This window comes from Nanorana parkeri, unplaced genomic scaffold, assembly GCF_000935625.1.
Source record: "Nanorana parkeri isolate BGI_ZX_2015 unplaced genomic scaffold, ASM93562v1 scaffold508, whole genome shotgun sequence".
Classification (NCBI taxonomy): domain Eukaryota; kingdom Metazoa; phylum Chordata; class Amphibia; order Anura; family Dicroglossidae; genus Nanorana; species Nanorana parkeri.
The window spans coordinates 562,878-569,983 of NW_017306776.1; the positions used below are offsets into that span (position 1 = coordinate 562,878).

The following is a 7,106-nucleotide window of genomic DNA, read 5'->3' on the forward strand; positions in this document are numbered from 1 at the left end:
TTAGTTAATGGGAATGAATGTGTGTGGGCTGTGTACTCTGCAGGCTAATGAGAACCTAGAGTGGTTCTCTTTAAAGGGTCAGTCCACCTAAAAGGTATTGCTATAGATGGAGCCTGGTGATCTGACTCGGGTCCTTACCTCTTTTATGTCTTGGATACTCCAACCGTAAAAATCTTCCAGCCTTAATTCCCAACTCTGTTCCTGTCCATCTGGGAGTTTTTTGTGTTTCGGCTCCTCCTATTACATTCTCCATAATATACAATAAAAACGAATCCATCAGGGATGGTGGAAACCCCTCATAATGGGCAGAGCAGACAAACCCGGGAACTCAGCACATGCATGGTAGGAGCCCCTTATATTGGGCACAGCAAGTGTTTAGACCCATGAACACAATGCAGGGATCATAGAATCCCTCATAATGGGCACAGCAGGGATGCAGACCCCGCAACTCAGCACAGGGATGGTGGGAGCCCCTCATAATGGGCACAGCAGGCATACAGACCTGGGAACTCAGCACATATTGGGCACAGCAGGAATGCAGACCAAGCAACTCAGCGCAGGGATGGGGGTAACCCCTCATAATGGGCACAGCAGGTGTGCAGACCCGGGAACTCAGTACAAGGATGGTAGGAGCCCCTCATATTGAGCACAGCAGGTGTGCAGACCAAGGAACTCAGTGCATGGATGGTGGAACCCCTCATAATGGGCACAGCAATCGTGCAGACCCAGCAACTCATTGCAGGGATGGTGGGAACCCCTCATAACCCTGAAATATCAGTTTTGGGTTGAATGACTTGTAGCGCTTACCCCCGAAGGAGCCACTGAATAACCGGGTGTTTCTATCCCCCTACACCAATGTACCGCCCAAACGTGGATCCACAGCACACCAACACACCTTTGAACAGTTTTATAGCAGATTTAATCATAACACAACATATGAAAGCAACTATGGCAATAGTATACCCAACAATCACACGAAAGGATATTAAGCAGCAGGCTAAGGCACTCTGCAACACAGTAGCTGCAGCTATCTGCTGTCAGCAGTGATGTATGCAAGGCCAATTGTCTTTAAATGTCCTCCCTTGAATGGGGTGTATGTCCCTTTAAGGTTTCCCTTTGGCAATGTCCAACCCTTCCTAGACTACTGGCTAGTAGTGGTGTCCTAAGCTAGCCGGCGTTGGGGCCCTTACTGTAGTGCAGATATGAACAGCAAACAGGTTCTCAATGTGGCCAAAGGCCTCTCACCAATCCTCAGGTCAGTTGAAAAAAAGATGAAGACTGATAGCAGAAGCTGGACGTCCTCTCTCTTCAGCTTAGGCGGGGAAGTCATCTGGGTCACTGGTAGGAGGTTTTCACCCATCCAGGATGTTTGCAGTCATCTCGGTTGGATCCAGCTGGCTCCCTCTCTCTCTGCTGGGCTGGCTGGATCACTCCGGCGGCTGGTTCAGCCGTGCAACTAGGCCTCAGTTCGGGCGCTCGAACACAGTCTCTCTGGTTAAGCAGATGAACATCCGTCCTTCAGAGCGCTGCTGTACAGATTCTGTGTGTCTCAATCTGTCAGTGGGAATCACACAGCTCTGCTGCACGCAGTCCTAATTCACACAGTGCCGCACACAGGCCTGTCTCCTCCAGATCCTCCAGTCAGACTGGGCATGCTCAGTCACTGCAGTACATAGCCCTCCTCCCTCCTCTCGCACAGCATCCTGGGAGTGGTAGTTCACAAGAGCTCTATTAGCAATCCCCAGTGTCAGCTCTGCACTGCAATCCCCACAAATCTCTGCTTCAGATCACACACAGGGCCAAGTTAACTCCTTACTGTTAGGTACAAGAATCGCTGTGATAGCACATATATGTATATTATATAGGGGCTACAGACTTATTAAATATCTTCTCGGCTGGTGACTAAGCTCTCACAATGGGACATTAAAGGGATGGTAGTAGGGTTGACTTGTAATTCCACTGGAGCCGGTGATGCAGCACTTACTCTTTAAAGTGACCCTGTCAATCTAAGCTCGAAAAAATAACTAAAGACAGCCTGTAAAACAAGATACTGCATGCTTACCTTTCTGGAGGCCTCTGTATTAAAACTCCACCCTGGACCCTCCAGTATCTGACACTTTAGGGTGTGGCAGATACCTGCTACCCCCCCTACAAACAGTGGTTCCTCCCACCATCTCCTACTTCTTGCACAAAGGTTTTATTTGGTTTCTGTCTGTTTTTTCGCATGAAGGTTACACAAATAACAGAGGTAGGGCATGCAAGCCCTGGAACAAGGAACACAAATAGAAAATGCACAGCCACAACATTGTGCAGAGCTCTGCAGACTGTATAACAGAAGTAGTAGAACGGGTACTAAAGAACAATTTGGAAGCATGAAAGGGGCATTGCTGTTCAGTTCTAGTGCGTAAGACCCATAATAACATGGAAAAGGATCATCATAGGGGGACTTTTCGGGTCAGGTGTCTGAATATTGTGGAGGCGAGATCAATGAGGTTCACGACCCCCTACACCGGAACATTTGGTCCAGATAATAAGGAGCACGTCAAACAGCACAGATCTGTATAGAGATGGCAACAGGGAAGGTAAAGGAAGAGGTAATGGAGATGGAGAAGGAGGGGAGGAACGGGATTAGGACAGGGGAAGGTGTTACGTTGGGAAGGGGGTCCAGGGGGAGGTGTGTAGTACAGAGCCTCTAAATGGATAAGAGCTGTGGATCAAAAGATGGTGGTTTAGAGCAGTGGTTCTCAACCCACATTTGTCCTTGGTCATTAAGTCGCAACCCAAGTTGCCCCCCAGGCTGCGCCCACCCCTCACATGGGTACCGGCTGTACACACACTACTCCTCTCCCGCCGCCTGTTACTAGGGACGCAGCCGTGAGAGGAGGTGAGTCACAGGACCTGCCCCCTTGAAGAGAAGACCGTCGGCAGTGCGTGGCCCCGGGACCCTGCACTGCCGCATATTCTACTAGGGGGTGGCCCAGGACCGGACCTCACTGGCCCCCCCCCCCCCAGCCCCAGGCCCCACCCCCTCTGTGTCTCCCTACTGAAGATAGGCTGCTCCATGCAGGAAGGGCACCGCGACCCACTCTCATGAGTTGAGAACCAGGGGTTTAGAGTAATCAATCCAAGGTTGCCAAATCAGTAGGAAGCGGTCATGAGTGTCGGACAAAACCGCTGTCAGTTTCTCGTTCACCAATATATCGTCTAGGCGATTTTTGAATTCCCTAAAGCTCAGGGTCGGGGTTTTCCACGCTCTGGCGATTGTCATTTTGGTGGCGACAAAGATGTGGGACACAAGGTGTTTCTGGTAACGCGTCAATTGTGGAATTGGCTGTAGGAACAATGCCTCACACGGTTCCCTTGGTAGGGTGAGTTGGAAGAGAGAGTTTATTAGGTCGTAGACCCTATTCCATAGACTTGTCCCCCGGGGGCATGTCCACCAAATGTGGATCATGGTGCCCGACGCGCCACAGCCCCGGAAACAATGCGGAGAGTAGGAGGGAACGTATTTCGCTAGACGGGCAGGCGTGTAGTACCAAACCATCTCCTACTTCAATACACGATGTACAAGCTTGCGGGAGGAACTACAGTCCGCAGCAGGGGCGCAGGTTATGGACACACCCAGAAAGGTGATTATACATCATCTTGTTTAACCGGCGGCCTTTAGTTTTATTTCAACCCATCGTGACAGGGTCACTTTAATAACCAGGATCTCTCCAGCCACTCATGAAGGTGCCACTAGCAGGTGACATCCCGTCATCCCAGGAGATGAAGGCCACCGTCCACCCCCAGGCACAGCAGATCTGACAGCTTCCCCCCACCCCCGGCCTTTCTAATTGCCGGACCAACTGAGATTTATGTCCCGTGGAATGCAATGCAGCAATAATCAGGGGGGGACACTACTAGTAATCTCCTGGCCTAGAGCCAAGCATCTCACATGCTGTGCTGACACAAGAGAGACACGCTAAGAACCTTTACCATGATAGAAAGAGAACCAGGATAAAGCACACATGCCTAGGAATTGAATACATGTGGTACAAGCCCTTCTAACAGTTTGCTATGATTCCGTATTGATCCATACTGGCCTAGTGAATCATTCATGAATTTGGGAACGTTCGCTGGTACAAGTGCGTCAAATGTGAGCCGAACATCTAAAAGTAACTGTACAAAGTACGTCACATTAGTTGTATGCTGTCCTTCGCTAATTTCATGGTCACTGAGCTGGGAGGACGGGATGGAAAAATCCAGTGTCTGAGTTACTGAAATTTGCTGTAAGGTCTTTATGGAGAGACATATGTTGGCTCAGGGCCATCCCTTTAATGAGGCAGCATCTCATTGGGGGGCGGCCGGGTGGTGGGGGGGGAAAGACACCGGCCGCTCACAGCGCTCGTCCCGCAGAGCTCGGCCGGCTGTCATTTTCTCTCTGATTTGGATGCTGTACTACAGTATATATTAATATTATTTTATGTTATTATTATTGTTATTTTTTTGTTTTGTTTTTTCATGTCTGGAGTTTTCTTTTTATCTTCCGAGGTTGTTGTTAGCTGCACTGGTGATGACTAGTAAATACAGTGAGAGTGATTCTCCCCCTTTCCCCTAGCAGCACATACTGGCCTTTCCTTCTTCCTCTACTGCTGTGTTTGCCCACCGAAACAAGAAAACCTGTGCAGGCTCCAAGTCAACCTTACAAGAGCTTACACAGGACTACAGACTCCTTCCTTACCCTCATGTGACCGTGCTGAACCAATCAACAGGATCCCAATGCTGTCACATGGTAGAGAGGAAGCGAGTCACGTGTTCATCCAAGCAGTGTAAGTACCTGAATTAGAACCATTGTCAGCTTGCATGCTTTCTTTGCACAGCACTGCCTCAGACCTGGGAGAGGAAGAAGCAAAGCAAGGAGTCGGCCAGTTATGCTGCAGTGTTCGTGTAAGAAGAAGGGACATTCTGATGGCAGGAGAGAGCAGAGTGACAGAGAGATGAACTCATCAGTGTGCTGCTACTCCTTTCACTGTCCAGTCAAAGGCTGGGGGGAGGGACAAGTTATGTATGCATTACCTGAAAGATTCCCTTGCAGACAAGGCTTTGCTCTGTAGAGGAGCTGTGTAAATCTCAGCACGGGATGGCCAGAAATACAAATCTTTTGGCAGGTAAGATAATCTCTCTCTCTCTCTCAATTCAATTCAAATAAGCTTAATTAGCACGACCAAATACATTTTAGCATTGCAAAAGCATATGGGGAGGTTATATGGGATGGGGGGGGGAGTAGTAGTGGGACATTATTAGGGGTAAAGAATGGTATGGGGGGAATAGGTAAGTCCATTGACATTATCTCTCTCTCTCTCTCCCTCTCTCTCTCCCCCACACATACATATATATATACATATTCTATTTGCTCTCTCCGTTCAGTAAACTCATCACGCCATCTCCCTGTATCCCCCTTCCTGTAATCCCTAAATAATGAAAACGTGGGCTCTGGAGTCCTGTCCGAGCTGCCGGCACATTATGCAGGTTTCTTTTTTTATGTCGTTAGGACGTGACCCGCCCCCCCATCCAAACCGCGTCCCTTTATTCAGGAGTGCGGAATCCCTTCCAATACAGAGAACGGATGCAGAGATCCCAGGAGCAGGCAGAGACAGATCTGCAGAGTAATTAGTGTTTTGTATCCTCCCTCCATCCAATGGGATTGAGATCCCATCTCTCCCTCTCTCTCCCGGCAGCTTTTTCACCCCTGAAGGAGTTCGATGCGTTTTGTTGGAGTCAGTAGACGTGCAGCCCCCTCTGTGTATCAGATGAGAGCTGGTTGCTGCTCCAGTAACTGCAGCTCCACACACGCACACACGCACACAGCGGATGCCTGCAGTGACAGCACTCGACTCGGGCTGCCTGTCTGCTGGACCAGCGACTCTGAGATGCAAAGCTTACCCTGCGCCGTCAGCGCTCGCTTCACCTGAGCGTACCCATGGGCTATGTGGAGCGCACAACGGGGGCACCCTGCCAGCAGGTACGTCAATATATATATATATATATTTGAACACCGTTCTAAATCTATTAATACCTCTGCAGCAGCAGCGCACCGTGCTGCCTTCCCCGCTGATGGTAGCAGCAGCGCATTTGTATTTAAAGGATCATTCCACCCAAAAATTATGTTTGGTTTGCGGGAGAGAACATGGTGGGCTGAATAACGCGCTACTCCAGCAGCAAGAGTCCCCCCCCCCCCCCCCCCCATTGTCCTGGTGACCTATTCTCTTGCTGCGTTCTTTGTAGGGAAAAGTGTGACAGAGTGAGTGAGACCCTCTTATAGCGGCCGCTATAGGGGAAGATATCTGTCAGTTTTAGGTGGATTTACTCTGTAATTCCAGTATGGAAAGGGGACACATAGCAAACAGATTTTATAAAGCCGATCTGATTGGTCGGTGTGGGCTGCTGTTCTCTTCATGCGGCCCATCGCCTTATTCAGTTGCTGGGCTAGTGAGACCTTTTATTACGAATTGCCGGCCTTCAAGATTTGTTCATTCTATCGGTCAGACAAGAGGCGGCCATTCAAAGATTAATAATCCATATTATAATACCATTCATTGCCCTCTGAAGTCTGGTACCAGCTGGCATCAACCACTTCCTTATCCACCGGTGCCGCTCTGTGCATTGCACCCTGGCAAGACCGCAGATGCCCACATTTACATGCATTTCACTGCAGCTGCTACCTGCTCTGCCCCCAGGTCTGGGCACTGGCTGGCACAATCAGAATGTCATCCGAAGCTCTGGTGCCCTCTCTGTCTGCCTTCTGAGACAGAGCGTGAGCGGCTTCATTGCAAAAGGGGACGGGTATGTCAGAAAGTTAATTAGATGGTTATTTTAGAGCAGGAGGGAAGGTTATTACTAGTGTAGAGAGATAGAAAATAGAGACTCCATATATATACAGAGGGAGAAAGAGGGGAACTGCACACTGCAGCAGGAATGAGAGATTGTATACAATATGTGTATGGAGGGAAGGAGCTATGGAATCCACCACTAACATGGGAGTGACTACAATGTATATGTATATATATACAGTATATATATATATATATATATATATATACACAAAGAGATAAAGAAAAGAACTA

At 49.1% G+C, this 7,106-nt stretch overlaps 1 protein-coding gene across 1 annotated transcript in view; it reads left to right on the forward strand.

Moving 5' to 3' along the window:
* Window positions 1-5,984: 5,984 nt before the first annotated feature.
* The window catches only part of LOC108790872 (testis-expressed sequence 2 protein-like), a 38,913-nt gene continuing 37,791 nt past the window's right edge, over window positions 5,985-7,106 (forward strand). Inside the window, exon 1 of the mRNA XM_018561231.1 lies at window positions 5,985-6,004. The gene's annotated coding sequence lies outside the window, so the exon portion shown is untranslated. The remainder of the gene's footprint in view (window positions 6,005-7,106) is intronic.